Source organism: Vicugna pacos, unplaced genomic scaffold, assembly GCF_048564905.1.
Source record: "Vicugna pacos unplaced genomic scaffold, VicPac4 scaffold_20, whole genome shotgun sequence".
NCBI classification, from domain to species: domain Eukaryota; kingdom Metazoa; phylum Chordata; class Mammalia; order Artiodactyla; family Camelidae; genus Vicugna; species Vicugna pacos.
Window position 1 is genome coordinate 18,097,386 of NW_027328741.1, and position 18,301 is coordinate 18,115,686.

The window sequence follows — 18,301 nt, forward strand, 5'->3', positions numbered from 1 at the left end:
TGTACCCCAATGTTCTTTGCAGTGCTATATACAACAGCCACGACATGGAAGCAACCTAATTGTCCAACAACAGATAACAGTATTCAGAAGTTATCCCGTATTTACACAATGGAATACATTTCTGCAATAAAAAATGATAAAACAATGACATATGCAGCAAAATGGATGTCCCCAAAAAGTGTCATCTAATTGAAGTAAGCCAGAAAAATAAAGAAAAATAATACATGACATGACATATGGGGAACCTTAAAAAAAATTTGGATGAGAACACTATGATTTCATCTACAAAATTGAAAGAAACTCACAGATCTACTAAGCAATTATATGATTACAACGGAAAGGGGCTGTGAGAGGATATATTTGGGAGCTGTAGATTCATAAATTTTTTCCTCTATATATAAAAGTAAATTTTTTCAAAATTTCTCTTTATGACACAGGGCAGTAAGTTAAATATTGTGAAGTAATGTTTAATAGGCACATAAATATATGCATGTAGGGGGACACTGTGCTATATACCACAGATTGACACATTGTAAATGGCAATAATTCAATGATAAGTAAATGAATAAACATGTAAATAAATAAATAAATAAATAAATAAATAAATAAATAAATAATAACTAAATAAAAAATATTTAATAATAAATCAAATACAAAGATTCACACTACTTAACTTTACACCTTATGGATTTAGGAGAAATCAGAAAGAATAAAAAGAAAATTGAATGAATGAGAGTATGGCAAATAACAAGAGATGCAATTGGAAAGCTAGAAAAAAATATACCTAAGTCTGTTTCTTTTAAACATAAACTGGACAAATGTTTAGGTTGGCTAATAAAATACAGACTCAAATAAAATTAGAAATAAAAGATAAGATATTACCACTGATGTTGTAGAGATGCAAAGCATCATAAGAAATTACCACTAGCCAATGATTTGAATGACCTAGAACTAAAGACAAATACCCAGAAACATATGTCTTCCAATACTGAATCAAGAAGTAATTAGAAAGATAATAGAGCAAAAATGTGTTTGAGTAAGTCAATAATTCTAACTTCCAAAGCCAGAAAAAATTTACAAAACGACTTTACTGGTGAATTCTGTCATACATTTGAAGACAATTTTTCACCAATTCTTCCCCAAATCTTCCAAGAGTTTGAAGGGGGTGAAAGGTTCCAAACATATTTTATGATGCGAGCTTTATTTGCTTAACAAAACTAGAAAGGACATTATATGCAATAAATAGAATATTATCCCTGATGTACATATGTGCCAAAATTCTCAACAAAACACAAGCAAAATGAATTCAACAACACATTTAATGTATCATAAACATACATGAGTAAAGGTATATATCCCTGGGTTTAAGGATACTTCAAAATATTCAAATCGATAAAGATGACATGCCACACTAATTGAATGAGAAATAAAACTCACACAATCATCACAATAAGTGCGGAAAGAGCATTGTATATAATACAACATCCTTTTAAGATACTCACAACAAATTAAATTAACCCTGTCAGTGGCACGATATAATTTACACACAAACACTGTGTGGATAGAAGTGAAGCAGTTCTCTGTTTTTTGATTCTTAGAAGAAGGGTTTATATAGGACATGCACAATGCCACACATATAATCTAGGTTATAACAATGTTAATAATCTTAAGCTATTTATGTTCCCATGCTCCTGCAGTAAGCGCAGGATGTTAAATGATCAAGAATTGTTTTAAAGTTCACCACGGATCTTCATTAAGTAGGCCATCTCTTATCCAGCCGGCTTTGCCTGTCTTAGGTTGTCCTCCTCTGACGATCTTACCCAGCATAGGCTATCCAGCTTTCCATACTGGATACATTGAGTAGGCCATTACTTATCCAGCCTGGATACGTGACATTCCTCACAGCTTGTTTATCAGTTCAGCCCAAGGGCTTATTTTCTAGAGCCTTCAGACAGGGGCCTACAAACCCAACATCCCTTGACAGAAAACTGGATGAAGAAAATTTGATGTATATATGCAATGGAATCAATACTTTGCATTCCTATCAACAGTGTACACGCTGTTCCTTTTTCTCCACAATCTCACCAACATCTATTTGTTTTCTTTTTGATGAGAGCCTTCTGAAAAGTGTGAGGTCTTGTCTCATATTAGGTTTATGACTTTCCTAATAATTTGTAACTCTGAACACATTTTTATGTGTCATAAAGCCTACTCTATGTTTTCTACAGAAAATTGATTCAGATCTATCTATTTAGTTCCTATGGACTTTTTTTAAATTGGATTGTTTGCTCTTTTTTATGTTGTTTTGGGGTAAGAGTTTGCCATATATTTTGGATATTAACACTTGATTGTAAATTATCACTTAAAAATATATTCTACCATTGTGTTGGTTGACTGTTAATTTTATTGATCATTTCTTCTGCAGTGTAAATCTGTTTAGTGTGACACAATCATATTTTGTTAGTTTTATTTCTGCTTTCCTTGACAGAGGAGGCATATGCAGAATCAAATTAAGTCCAATATCAGAGTGTACTTCTTATGTTTTACCCTAGGATTCTTTAATTTCATGTTTTATGCTTTATGTGCCCATGAATGGGATTGCTGTGTCATATGATAGGTCTATTTTTATTATTCAAAGGAACTTCCATACTGTTTCCAAAGTTGTTTCACCAATTTTATTTCCCACCAACAGCATTGGAGAGTCCCTGTTTCTCCACAACCTTCCCCAGTCTTTATTATTTGTAGACATTTTAATGACAGCCCTTCTCGCTAGTGTGAGGTAAAACATTATTTTATTTTTGTCTTGTCTTTGTATAATGATTTGCATTGTGAGCACGTTTTTATATTCCTGTTTGTCATCTGTGTGTCTCTTTTTGAGAATTGTCTTCTGCTCATTTTCTGGCTGAGTTGTTTGTAGATTTTCAAAACGGTGTTGCATGAACATTCTGTGTATTTTAGAAATTAGCCTCTTGTTGATTGCAATGTTTCCTAATGTTTTCTCCCATTTGGAAGCTCATCTATTGATTCTGTTTATTTTTCTGTGTAGAAGTTTTAAGTTTAATTAGGACCTACTTGTTTATTTTAACTTTATTGTTTTCAGCTTGGGAGTGTGACATATGTAAATTTTGCTACAATTTTTGTTTTGTTTAACCTATGTTTGATTCCAGAAGTTTTATTGTGTCACACATTAGATTCATATATTTAAAACATTTTTAATTTATTCTTGTACAGTGTGAGGGATTGTTCTCATTTCATTGATTTTCATGTGGCTGTCTAGCTTTCTCAACATCACTTGCTGGAGACTGTCTTTAAGGCATTGTATATTTTTGTTTCCTTTGTCATATTTTAGTTGACCATAGTTGTGATGTTTTATTCCTGCATCTGTGTTCTTTTCCAGTGATATAGATGTTTGTTTCTTTTCCAGTATTGTGCTGTTTTGATTGCTGAATTTTTGTAATATAGTCTGAGATCTGGAAGGGTTATGGGTTATGAATCCAACTTTGTTCTTTTTCCTCATTGTTTCTTTTGCAGTTCTGGTCCTTTTTAAGATCCATTCAAATCATAGGACTGTTTTTAGTTCTGTGGAAAATATCATGTAGTTCGATCTGAATCAATTTGTATCTGTAGACATATTTTGTAGTATGTATATTTTAACAATATTAATTCCTCTAAACGAAGACCTTGAGATTTCTTTCCATTTCTTTGCATCATCTTCAAATTTCTTTATAAGTGTCCTATAGATTTTATTATGTTGGATTTTCCTGAGGTTTTTCATGTTTTGACCTGATTTCATATGGATTTTTTAAAATAATGGAATATTTTATTGTTAGTGTAAAGAAATGTGACAGTTTTTTATATTAATCATGAATCATGCTACTTTGCTAAATGTCTTTATTAGCTTTAGTTGTTCTGGTGTGGAGAATCTTTAGGGATCTCTATATAGATTATCATGTCATCTAAAATAATAACAGTTTTACTGCATTCAATTCAACTTGAATAACTTTTTTTCTTGTCCTATTGCTGTTACTTGGACTTCCCATACTGTGTATAATAGAAATGGTGAGATTGGGCATCCTTGTCTTATTCCTTAATTTGGCTTTCAGTTATTCACTTTTGTATACTATATTGTCTGTGGGTTTGTAAGTAATGACTTTAGTTATGTTGAGATATGTTTCCTGAATCCTACTTTGGTAAGAGGCTTCTGTTGTTGTTCCTATTGTTGTTGTTGTTGCTGTTTTAATGAATAAAATGTTCAATTTTCTGAAATACTTTTTATGTATTTTTTGAGATGACCACATCATTTTCTCTTTTCCTTTTGTTAGCGTGGTGTATCAAACTGATTGATTTGTGCATGTTGAACCTCTCTTGTGACCCTGCCATGAGTCCAAGTTGATCATGGTGTATGATTGATTTTTGGCATTGCTGGATTTAGTTTGCTAATAATATTTTGTAGAATTTTTGCATCAAAATCTGTCAAATTTATTGGCTTGAAGTTCCCTTTGCCTGTAGTTTGTTTGTTGGCTTTGCTATCAGGGTGATAAATTCTTCATAGGATTAATTTGGGAGTTTCCCACATCTTCACTATTTTTGAATAATTTGAAGAGTATAAGTTATGCTTTATATTTTTGTTCTCCACACAATTTGTTTAAATCTGCACTTCTATTTAACGATTTTTTAAATGCAGATACTTTCTTCTAGAAAATAGTTTGTTCAAATTATTTGTTTCTCCTTATTTCTGTCTCTTTCTAGACATTTGTCTATTTCTTCAAAGTTGTCAAGATTATTCGAATGTAAGTGTTGACAAAATGATCCCTTTTTTGTATATCTGAGGTAACAATTGTTATTTCTCTTCTTTTATTCCTTACTTAATTTCTTTGGGGTATCTCTTTATTCTTCATGATGCACCTACCTAGAGGTTTTTTTTATTTTGCTTATCTTAAAAAAAACAAAAATAATCTTTGGTTTTACTGCTCTTTTGCATAGTTTTCTTTTTGTCTCTAATGTATATTTACACCTGTAATATTTAGGATCATTTTTTTTTAATTTTTTTAAATTTTCATCGATTTACTGTCATTTTACAAAATTGTCTCCAATCCCAGTGTAGAGCACAGTTTTGCAGTTGCAATGAACAAAAATACATTTTTTGTCCCATTTTTTCCACTGTGGGCTTCCATAAGAACTTTTATATATTTCCCTGTGCTATAAAGTACAATCCTGTTTATCTATTATAAAATTTAGACCTCCTAGTCTATCCCTTCCCACACCCCGCCCCCTTGGCTAACAAAAGCTTGTATTCTACGTCTGCATGTCTATTTCTGTTCTGTATTTGTGCTTTTTTTGTTTTGTTTTGTTTGTTTTTTTGATTCCACTGATGAGCCATATCATATGGTATATTACTTTCTCTTTCTGGCTTACTTCACTTAGACTGATTTTCTCCTGGACCATCCATGTTGCTGAAAATGGCGTAATGTTTTCACTTTATATGGCTGACCAGTATTCCATTGTATAAATATACCACCTCTTCTTTATCTAGTCAACTGTCGATGGATATTTAGGCTGTTTCTATGTCTTGGCTATTGTAAATAGTGCTGGCTATAAATATTGGGGTACAGGTGTCATCCAGAACTAGGGTTCCTTCATGATTTATGGCCAGGAGTAGGTTTCCTGGGTCATATGGTAAGCCTATTCCTAGGTTTTTGAGGAATCTTCATCCTGTTTTCCACAGTGGCTGCACCAATCTGCATTGCCACCAGCAGTGAAGGAAGATTCCCTATTCTCCACAGAAACTCCAGCATTTGTCATTGTGATTTAAGAATGATGGCCATTCTGATTGGTGTGAGGTGATACCTCTTTGTAGTTTTGATTTGTATTTCTCTGATAATCAGTGATATTGAGCATTTTCTGATGTGTCTTTTGATCATTTGTATGTCTTCCTTGGAAAATTGCTTGTTTAGGTCTTCTGCCAATTTTTGCATTGGGTGATTTATGTTTTCTTATTCAGTTGGATGTGCTGCTTATATACTCTGGAGATCAAGCCTTTGTCGGTTTCATGTTCAGATATTTTCCCATTCCTTAATTTGTATTTTTGTTTTACTTCCAGTTTCTTTGCTGTGCAGAAGCTTGTAAGTTTCATTAGGTCTCATTTGTTTATCCTTGCTTTTATTTTTTCTAGAAGAAAATTTATGAGACGTATGTCAGATACTGTTTTGCCTATATTTTCCAATAGGAAGTTTATTGTATCTTGTCTTATGTATAAGTCTTTGATCCATTTTGAGTTTATTTTTGTGTATGGTGTTCTAGCTTCATTGGGAGTGTTCTACGTTCATTGATTTACATGCTGCTGTCCAGTTTTCCCAACATCAGTTGCTGAAGGGATTGTCTCTCTTCCATTGTATTTTCTTGTCTCCTTTGTCAAAGATTAATTGACCAAAAGTTTGTGGGATTATTTCTGGCTCTCAATTCTGTTCCGTTGGACTGTATGTATCATTTCCTACCAATACAATGCTGTCATGTTGACTGTAGTTCTGTAGTATTATCTGAATCATTAGCGTTAAGAAATGCCACTGATTTTTGAAACTTAATCTTGTAACCTGCTACATTGCTGAATTCTTCGATCAGCTGTAGTAGTTTTTGCCTGGATCTTGTACGGTTTTCTATATATAGTAACATATTTTCTGCATATAGTGAGACTTTTACCACTTACTTTCAAATTTGCAATCATTTTAACTCTTTCTCTTGTTTGATTACTGTGGCTAGGTCTTCCCAGACTATTTGAGTCAGAATGGTGATAGTGTGCATCCTTTTACTGTCCTAGATTTTAGTGTGAAGATTTTGACTTTCTCACCATTCAGTACAATGCTGGCTGTAGGTTTGTAATCTATAGCTTTTATGATGCAGAGATATGTTGCCTCTATGCCCAATTTGGTGAGATTTTTTATCATAAGTGTGTGTTGAATTTTATCAAATGCTTTTCCTGCATCTATTGAGATGATCATGCGGTTTTGGTCCTTTCTCTTGTTGACGTGCTGTATTACATTGATTAATTTGCCTATTTTGGACCACCCTTGTGTCCCTGGCATGATCCCCACTTGGTCATAATGTATAATTTTTTCTGTGTTTTTGGGTTCTTTTCGCTACTATTTTGGTGAGGATATTGGTGTCTGTATTCATCAGTGATATTGGCTAATAATTGTCTTGTTTGGTATTGTGTTTGCCTGGTTGTGGTATCAGGGTGATTGTGGCTTCATAGAATGACTTTGGGAGTATTCCTTCTTTTTCAATTTTCTGGAAGAGTTTGAGAAGGACAGGTATGAGTTCTTCTATGCATGTTTGGTAGAATTCCGTAGTGAAGCCGTCCGGTCCTGGACTGTTATTTGTAGGGAGGTTTTATATTGCTATTTTGATTTCATTTCTAGTGCTCTGCTTGTTCAAGGGGTCAGTTTCTTCTTGATTCAGTCTTGGTGCACAGTATGTTTCCAGAAACTTGTCCATCTCCTCTAGGTTATAAAGTTTGGTTCAATATACTTTTCATAATATTCTCATATGATATTCTGTATTTCTATTTTATTAGTTGTAAATTCTACATTCTCCTTTCATATTTTGGCAATTTGTGCTGTCTCTCTTTTCTTGTTTTTGAGTTTGGCCTGAGGTTTGTCCTTTTTACTTACTTTTTAGACAAACCAGCCTTTGGATTGGTTGAATTTTTTATTTGGTCATTTTAAACTCTATTTTATTTATTTCCTCCCCAATATTTATGATTTCCTTCCTTCTGCTGCCTTTGGGTATTTTTTTCTTCTTTTTCTAGTTCATTCTCCTGATAGGTTAAATTGTTTATTTGTGGTTGTTCTTCATTTCTGAGGTCTTTATTGCTATAAACTCCCCTCTCAACACTACTTTTGCTGTGTCCCATAAATTTTGTGTGGTTTTGCTTTCATTTTCTTTTGTCCCATGGTAAATTTTCATTTCAGCTTTGATTTCTTTTTTGACCCATAATTTTTTAATAACATATTGTTTAATCCCCATGTTTTCCTTTTGTTCTCCTTTGTTTCTCTGTTGTTGATTTCTAGCTTCATGGCATTCTGGTCAGTAAAGATGCTTGAGGTAATTTCTATCTTCTTAAAGTTGCTGAGGTTTCTTTTATGCCCAAGTATATGATGAATCATGGAAAAGTTCCACGTGCACTTGAAAAGAATGTTTGTACTATTTTGTGGGGGGTACAATGCTCTGAAAATATCCACCAAGTGTAATATTTCTATTGTATCATTTAACTTCATTGTTGCTTAAGTTATTTTTGATCTCGATGATCTGTCCAGTGATGTTAATGCAGTGTTGAAATCTCCAACAATAATTAGAATCCCATCACTATCCCCCTTTATATCTGTCATTAATTATTTCATGTACTTAGGTAGTCTTCTATTTGTTGCCTATGTATTAACGAGTGTGCTAGCCTCATCTTGTATCACTCCATCAATTATTATAAAATGTCCTTCTTTATCTTTCTTTATGACCTTTGTTTTAGAATGTTTTGTCTGAATTCAGTACTGCAACACCTGCTTTTTGGCTTTTCCATTTGTATGGAATACCCTTATCCATCCTTTCACTCTCAATCCATATGTTCCCTTCTCGCTGAAGTGGGTCCCTTGTATGCAGCATATTGAAGGTTCTTGCTTTATTATCCAGCCTGCAACTCAATGACATTGACTGGAGCATTTAGTCCATTAACATTTATAATAATCGATGATATGTTTGTGTTTATTGCCATTTTGACCTTATCTTTCCAGTTGATTTGTTGTTTCCTCTTTGTTCGTTTAATCTTCCTTTTCTGGTTTGGTCATTTTCCTTTGTATTATCATGAATTTTATTTAGTTTTAGTGACTCCCTGAATATGTTTTTGTCTTGTTTTTGCCCTTTTATACAGTCTATTAGACCATTACTATAACTGATTTTATTAAACTGATAGTAACATGATCTCAAAACCATCCTGCCAAGAACAAAATATTTTAAAATGAAAGACCCCCAGAAAAATTCTCTATTTTCCTGCCTTCCTCTCCCACTCTCAATGATTTCTATGTCTTGTTTTAAAATTTTGTGTTTATTTTATTAGTAGCTTATGAGTTATCTCTTTTCCAGCTGTGAGTTTCACATTTCTGTAGCATCCTGCTGCTTTTCTTTTTAGAGTAGAACTTTCAATATATCTTTTAGCATGGGTTTAGTGTTGCTAAACTCTTGTAGCTTTTTTTGTCTGTGAAATCTTTTATGTCTTCTTCTATCATACAGTATAGCCTTGATGGTTAAAGTATCCTAATGTATATAATTGTTTTCATTCAGGACTTTGAATTTATCTTGCCACTCCCTTCTGTTCTGTAGTATTTGTTTTGTGAAATCAGCTGTGAGCCTTATGGGGATTTCCTTGTAACTCTCTGTTTGAGATTCACTTGCTGCCTTTAGAATCATTTATTTATCCTTGAATCTGGCCATCTTTATTATATGTCTTGCTGTGGGTTTGAGTTCTTCCTGTCTGGGACACTCTGAGCTTCCTGTACGTGGATATCTGATTCCTTCTTTAAGTTTGGGAAGTTCTCAGTCATGATTTTTTCAAACACCTTTGCAATCTACTTTGATCTTCCCTCCTCTTCTGGGACTTCTACCACGCCAAGTTTGGCATGCTTTCTATTATCCCATAGGTCTCTTGTGCTTTTTTAATTTGATTCTTGTTGTTTCTCATGTAGCTGTTCTGATTGGGTGCTTTCTATTTTCCTGCCTTCTAGATCACTAATTCATTCCTCTGCATTATCTAGTCAGCTTTGCAACACCTTTAGATCATTCCTCATCTCAGTCAACGGGTTTTCCTATTCTACTCGGCTCTTCTTTATAGCTTCCATTTCATTTTTAACATATTTTACATCTCTAAACACTATCTTTTATTTCCTCCAGTAATTTGATCACTCCTCTTTTGAAATCTTGATCTAGTATGATATTGATGTCTATTTCACTGATCACACTTTCAGGGGATTTCTCTTGTTCTTTTAATTGGGAATGGTTTGTCTGCTTCTATATCTTGCTCCTACCTCTCTGACACTGTGGTTTATGGAGTATATGTTAACTACTGTGGTCCTAAAGGAGTTTATCTATCTAATGCCTATGTAGTAATACAACTAAGAAAGAGAAAAGAGAGAGAGGCAAAGAATTTTAAAGAAGTGGTAATAAATGTTTGAGAACATTGTATAATACATAATAGAAGAACAAGCTGAAACAGAGTTTTGAAAAATGATAATAATAATAAAATTATTTTTATAAATTTAACTGGGATTTAAAAGGGGGGGTATATACAAGTGCCCAAGAAATAATAATTAATAGGATAATAGAAAATGGAATAGGTAAAAACAGATTAAAACAAGGGGGTGGTCAGAGTGTCCTGGATACTGTGTACTGTTAATGTGAACTCTTTCTGTATTCATCCTGGTTTGGAAGCTCAGCTTGCTTTTTCCAGAAGCCCTCCATTGGAGCCCACATCTGTGCAGCTCCAGGGTCTGTCAACAAGCAGAACACTCCTACTCCCAACACTGGTTCCGGAGCAGCTCTCTTTACTCTGGGCTGTCTTGTCACTGCCCTGACTGATACCTCAGTCACATGTTTCAGACAGACCAGGCAGTAGTGGGCATCAAGCCCTCTCCCAGCCACATGGTCAGGGGCTGCATTACAGCCCAAAATTTGGCGGGCCATCAGCCCCCTCAGGGTGCCAGTCTCTCCACAGCTATGTGCCCTGTCACTGGTCTGGGTCAAAACCCAACTCCTTGTTTGCATTGTCAGAGCAAGTTCTCTGAGGGAATAGGACAGTAATATCTTATATGTCTCAGACTATAGACAAGTCCCCATTAGGCGCTTAAGGCTGCTAAGTCCTTAGGAGTGAATGGAGGTTTTGCTCTCGCTGCTGCCAGGGTGCAAAGCACCAGAGGCTATGGTGGCTGTGTCTGAACCCCAGGTCTCTTGTCCTAGATACTTTTGTGGATTTTCAGAGATTTTGAATGCACCTTTCCCCTCACAGGGCTAGTCTGCCTTGTTGTTTAATGGAGGGCCCAGGTTGTTTTCCCTTTGCAACCACAGAAATGGCACACAGCCCCCTCCATTCCCCTGGGCTGCCTCAGTGCAACCATCATCATCTTCCACCCAGGTCGGGCAGCATGGACCTGCCCCCAGCTGCCAGGTTGCCTCTTGGGCTTGGTGTCATAGGGATCCTCTGTGCCTGTTTAACTTAGTACTGTCAGTCAACTTATAACATATAGAGGTTCAATTCTTGGAGGCTCCTCCTCCATCCTGCCGACCTCTCAGTTGGAGAGGGGAAACTCAGTGAATGAGCACCAGTCCTTCTTTGCTGCTCCCTCACTGTGGGACCTGTCCCAATCTGTTTTGCCTTTTCTTCTTTCTTTCTTCATTGTCTTCTTCCAGATTTTTTGCATCTTTACCTTTTGCGACCTGTCCCAATCTGTTTTGCCTTTTCTTCTTAATTCATTTTTTTTACCAGATTTTTTGCATCTTTATCTTTGAAGAGGACAATGTTCTAACATAGTTCTGCAGGTTCTCTGGTTAGTTGAGTAGGTCTGTGGATGTGAGTCTTGATGAATTTGTGGGAAAGGGTGAGCTACAAGCATCATTCTTCTCAACCATCTTCGCATCCCCCCAAAAATTCTCACTTTATGGTGGAAGTTAAACACAATCAGTAAATAGATGGAAAAGATGTTTCATGGAAATGACAAGAAAGTGCAGTTTGCAGTGCTCAACTCATACAAAATACGTTTTAAAATAAGGGCCCCAGTGAAAGTGAAATATGAGATTATATAAAAAAAGAGATCAATATAAAAATACAGTATTACACTCATTAAATTATATATGGACCCAACACCGTAGATCCTAAGAATAAAAAGAAATATTAGACATGAAGGAATTAATTTATTATAAAACAATAATAGTAGATGTGTTGAACAACTCACTATTCTGATGGCCATATCATCACAAAAGAATATCTGTAAGGAAACAAAGGTATTAATGGCATATTAGATCATTTGAACCTAACTCAGGTATTGGACATTGCATCAGAAAAGGAGAACACATAAACTTCTCAAGTGTGCTCAGGATGTTATCTAAGGAATTAACCACATATTATGTCATAAATTGAGCCTCAGGAACTTTAAGCAAATACAGATTACAGCAAATATTTCTCCATACATAAAATTATGGAAATATGCATCAACTCTAGAAAGAAGAACAAGATAAGCACAAATATGAGATTAAACCTCATCCTTTAAAAAATAAAATAAAACAAGGTCAATGATGAAAACAAAGAGGTAATAAAATCATACCTGAAGACAAATTACAATGAAAACACAGCTTTATCAAATATATGGGATGCAGCAAAGCAAATCTAAGAAGGAAGTTTAGAAAAATTGAGGGCTTCTACAAGGAAAAAGAAAAACCTCACACAAAGGAAAATGTTAACCAGCCAAAATAAATAGATATAAGAATAAACAAAACACAAAGACAGTAGAGTGAGTAAAGTTTAATGATTAGGTTGAAAATAAATAAAATAAAAATTAAAAATTAAATAAAAATTCATAAAATCAACAGTTTTTTTCTTAAAAATATTAACAAATTGATAAGCATTTAGCCAGGATTATAAAGAAATACAGAGTCAACCCAAACAAAATAAGAAATGAAATGTTAGAAATAATTTCTGATAGTACAGAAATGCAAACAAAGATTATGAAATCACTCTGAGCAGTTACGTGACAACTAACTGGATGACCTTAAAGAAATGGACAAATTTCTTTAAAAGTACAGCCTGTCAACACTGAATAAAAAGAAAACTGAAAACTTGAAAAGAGCAATCAGCATAATTTAAATAAAATCTATAGTTTTAAAAACATCCTTTGAACAAAATGCCTGGATGTCTTCAATAAAACCTCTTTCCTCTAAACTATTTCAAAAAATGTATTAGGAAGGAAAATTCCCAAATTTATTCTATGAGGCCACTAATAACATGATAACAAAACCAGTCAAAGACACTACCAAAAAAAAGAAATGAAAATGTAAAGCCAATATCCTTGATGAATATACATTAAAAAATTCTCAACAAAACATCAACAAATTAATCCAGCAATACATAGAATTTATTATACACGATGATTAGTTGGACTCCGTCCAGAGTCACAGGGATGTTTCAACATACACAAGTAAATCAGCATGACACATATTTTATAAAGGAAGTACAAAATTCACAGGACCATGTCAATACACACAGAAAAAGCATTAGACAAATTTCAACATACATTCATAATCAGAACTCTCATGAAAGAGAGTATAATGGGAACATCTTTCAACATACTATAGGTCACTTATAACAATTTATAATACTTAGGGGAAAAGCTGAAAGTCTTCTGGGTAAATTCGGAAATAAGACAAGGATTCCTACTCTCAGCACTTCTGTTCCATAGTAAAAGAAGAAAGGAAAAGGGAAGAAAAAGAAATGCAAAGTGGAAAGAAAGAGCAAAGTTGGCACCAGTACTGATGACATAACAATTTACATTGAGTCCTAAGTTCTCCACACAGACTAATATCAACAATAAGTTATTTCAACAAGGGAGCAGGGTACAATATTAATGTAAAGTTGTCTCTTGCATTTCTACACGTTAATCATGAGATACCCTAAAATGGATGTTGAAAGCAATACTATTTAAAATCCCAGTCTCCCGAATATCTTGGAATAAATGTAACCACATATATGAAAGATCTAAACACTGAAAATTAAAAAACATTGACAAAGAAATTAAAAATGTTTCAATAAAATGGAATGATGTCTTGTGCTCTTGGATTGAAAGAGTTAATATTGTTAACATGGCCGAACTGCACAAAGAAACCTACAGATTTAGTGCAATTCCTGTTATGAAGCTGTAGTATTTCCCACAGAACCAGAAAATAAATAACTCTAAGTTTTACATGAAACCATTAAAAATTGTCAAAGTGATCTTGAGTAAAGACAACAAATCTGGAGGAATAAACCTCCCAGATTCCTTACTATAGTACAAAGCTACAGTAATAAAAACTGCATGGCATTGGCACAGAGGTATAATCAATAAAATCAGATAGAGAGCCTAGAAATAATTCCACACACCTATGAGCACTGAATAAATGATAAATGAGGCAAGAGTACACAATGGAGAAAAGACAGTCTTGTCAATGGATGGTGTTTGGAAACCTGGACGTCTACATGTAAAACAGTGAAATGAGAGCATTCCCTGACATCATATATAAAAATAAACTCCAAGTGTATTAAGGACCTAAATGTAAGACTTGATACTATAAAACTTCTAGAAGGGGATATAGGTGATACACTATAGGATATATATCACAGGAATATTTTCTTGTTTCAGTCTCCTAAGGCAAAAGAAATAAAAGCAAAAATAAGCAAGTGAGACCTAAATAAACTTGAAAACTTCTGCACAGATAAGGAAAATTTGAATGAAATGAAAACACTGCCTGTGTAATTGGAGAACATATTTGCAAATAATGCAAGTGACCAGGGGATAATAGATGCAAGTTAATAGATGTAACATGGATTTAGGTTACACAACTTAATGTGAAAAAGAAAAACCCAATCAAAAAAAGAGCAGAGTACCTGAGTTAATATTTTTCCAAAGCAAACCTACAGATAAGTAACATGCTAGTGATAAAAATGCTCAACATTACTAATTATTAGTTAATAGCAGTTCAAAACCACAATGAGGTATCACTTCACACTGGTCAAATGGCTATTATCAAAAAGTCATAAAATAGAAACTGTTGGAGATGACTTTGAAGAAACAAATCACTTGTATACACTTGGTAGGAATGTAAATTTGTACAACTTTTTTTAAAACAATATTCAGATTTTTTTAACACCTAAAACAGAACTACCATATGAAACACTAACACCTCTCCTTGGAAATATCTGGAGAAGAAACCCTAAATGAGTAAAACCAATGTTCACAACTGTACTGTTTATAATATGCAAGACAGGGAAGCAATCCAAGTGTCCACAGTAGACTATGGACTTAAGAAGATATGATGATTCTGGAAATATGCAATGGAATATTACTCAGCCATGAAAAAGTATAACACATGGCTATTTCAGCATCATGATTGGACCTAGTAAATATTGTTCTTAGTGAAGTAACTTAGACAAAGACAAAAGTATATAATATGATATATATGTGGAATCTAAAGAATAACAAATATATGTGTACATCTATATATAGATATCTGTTGATAGATGACAGATAAATAGATACATAGAAGGATAGATACATAGACACATGATAGATAGACATATAGCTAGACAGTTAGATTGATAGATAGATAGATAGATAGATAGAGACATCGTAGAGAAATAGAGAGATTAGATAGGCAAGACTGAAAGATATGGGAAATAATTTATATTTACCAAAGGGGAAGGGAAAGACAATTTAATGGTAGGACATTGAGAGATGAAAAGTAGTATACAAAAAGGAGATAAGCATCAAGGATAATCTGTATAGATCAGGGAATTACAAGCAATAACTTAAAATAATTGTATGTTACAATTATTGTAATAATTTATAATGCAATCTAATCTAAAAAGTGGTTGGAGTCACTATACTGTACATCAGAAACTACACAATATAGTATATCTACTGTTCTTCAATTAAAAATAAAACATCTCATGTATAATTTAGTCCTTTTTCTGCTGATAGCATCTTCCTTTAATATTGTTTCAATTTTAGTCTTTACCTTTTATGAATACTGACTCAAATTATTTCTATTTCTGTTTTGAACATGTTACCAGATTGATGTACCTATATTTATTGCAAGTGAATTACTATTTTTCTCTCTTTAAATCATATAAAATAGAAGCATTTAAAAACATACCTAAGGAAACAGTTGCAACATTCTCATGGTCTTTGCTTAGTATTTTGTTCAATATTTTGTGTATATTTGCCATTTTATTTTTCTTAGAATAGCTCTTTCCTGAACCTCTTGTAAGGTGTCTAGGTTTTGTTTTTTACATCTCATTCAGGTTTCTTTGTCTGGTAAAGTCTTTATTTTCACTTTACAAATAAGTGATAACTGTGCAAGTTAGAGTATTTTTGGGTGGGAGATTTCTTATTTCAGTAGTTTGAAAATGTCTTTATAATTACCCTCGGCGTATGTTTTCTGCTCAGCAAACTGCTGATAGCCTAATGGGGGTTTCTATGTAGATTAACATAACTTTTCTTGGCTGCTTTTAAAATTTTACTCTGTCATTGACTTGCCAATTTGCATATGACGTATCTTGAAGAAGGTCCCATTGTCTTAAAGTTATTGGTGTTTTGTTGGCTCACGGACTTGTATATCAGTTCCTTACCCAGGTTAAGGAAGTTATCAACTATATCAACTTTAAATAAACCATCAACTGCCTTCTAACTTTCTTCCCCCTCCAGGATTTCACTCTAATATGCACTTCCTGAAGAAGTCTGATGGCTATTGTAGAATATCCTCACTTTTTAATATCTTGAATCTCTGCCCTCTCCTATCATTTCTTGTTTTGTATTGGTGAGTTTGCTAATCTCTCTTCCACAAGAGAGTCTTCATCCAATACTTTCTGTTGCATTCTTCATATCACTTATTAAGTTCATGTGGTCCTCCAATAATGTTTGGTTTTTCATAGTTTCAGTCTCTTAGGTAATGTATACATTATCAACATTTATTTTATTCCTGAGCTCACTAAACTGCTTTCTGAGTTTTGTTTTTTGTATTGAGTTTTTGTATGGCATCTCTTTGGATTCTCTATTAGTTATACGGCAATATTCCATGACTTTAAATTTGTTTGCTGCAGTGTTGATGTTTGTGTGAGTGTGTGTGTGTGTGTGTATGCATTTGCCTGTGCATGTGTGTCTTTGTCTGTGTCAGTGTCTGTGTGTGTGTATCTGTGGGTGTGCGTGCCCTATAATGTTACTGTGATTGGTCATGGTCCTGGTAAATTATTGCTCTGATGACACTAAAAAGCAGATTGGGATTTGGAGTCCTTGCTTTTGTTTTCTGGTAGTTTGCAATATTGCACAATTTTTGGTTTTGCTTAACTGAGCTACCTCTGAAAATATTTCAAAATGGCACATTCTAGTCGCTACTGTCTGGATAAAAGATTGTTTACATTGTCACTTCTTAGACTTCTCTGGTAGTTAATGCCACCATAGTCACTTGGCCGGTGAACCCTTCCTTTTATCTGATATCCCTTAAGACACAGTGCACACATTGAGGAAAGGTGTAAAGACAGATGGGTAGTTGAACTCAGGCAACTGCCTTTGCCATGTCCAATGTTGCAAGGTACATTGTCTCCACCACTGTGAATGGGAAGTAGAGAGAGTGTCATGAATGTCTGAGTGTCAAAAGGTTCGAAATTCTGTCTCCATTTTGGCTCCCTCCAAGTTACCTGTGACCATGAGTACTGGTGCAGTTGGAGGCTGATGCTGTGTGAACCAATGAGACCCTGATTCTACTGAGAACTCTGAAACTCTGGGCTCAGAAACCCTAGTAAGTGGACCATGGTTGCAGGCACAAACTCTGCTCTTCCCTCAGTTCAGCCACCTTTATGTGTTTTAGCCCACCAAAATTCAGCTGTACACATGTGTTCTGGAGTATTGTTTTGTGTTGTAGTTATTTTTCTTGAGATGTGATCGTTTCACTGACTGTAGATTTAAGGGGAGAGGCAGAAATAGTTGAAACTTATGACACTCTTCTCAAAGAATATACTTTTACGTTTAAAATCTTAAATTCTAATAAGGACATTTTAAGAAGAGCAAAGAAAGTGAACTAATCACCTCCCTTAATATCAGAGTACTACAAAATACTTTGTTTTTCCTGGGTTTTTTCTTCAATATTTTCCCACATGCATGCACATTTTAGTATAATATATGCCTATAATCTCTTTAAAATCAATTAAATTATTAAAATATTTCTCTGTGCTGTAAATATAACCCTGTTGGTTCTCTAACTTATTATTAGTAGCTTGCATATTTCTGTATTCCCCATCCTTCTTCCCTGTCCCCAGTGTAAATCACTACTTGGTACACTACACATATATATATGATTCTGTTTCTGTTTTTTATGATAATTTCTCTTATACATTTAGTTTCATCATGAAAGTGGTAACATAGAGTGTTTTTCTCTGTATGACTTATTTTGCTATATGCAACACTATCTGGGTCCAGTCACATTGTTCCAAATGGCAGAATTTTATTTTTTGATATGACAATGA

The 18,301-nt window shown here is 34.0% G+C and overlaps 1 long non-coding RNA gene across 2 annotated transcripts in view; it reads right to left on the reverse strand.

The window, feature by feature from the left end:
* LOC140693825 (uncharacterized) overlaps positions 1–18,301 on the reverse strand; it is a 36,639-nt gene that overhangs the window by 8,552 nt on the left and 9,786 nt on the right. The window contains exon 3 of one of the 2 annotated variants that reach the window (XR_012069526.1): positions 11,988–12,020. This is a non-coding gene — a long non-coding RNA (uncharacterized lncRNA). Of the gene's footprint in view, positions 1–11,926; positions 12,021–18,301 lie in introns of those variants that run through there. The other variant, XR_012069525.1, reaches the window with a different exon arrangement.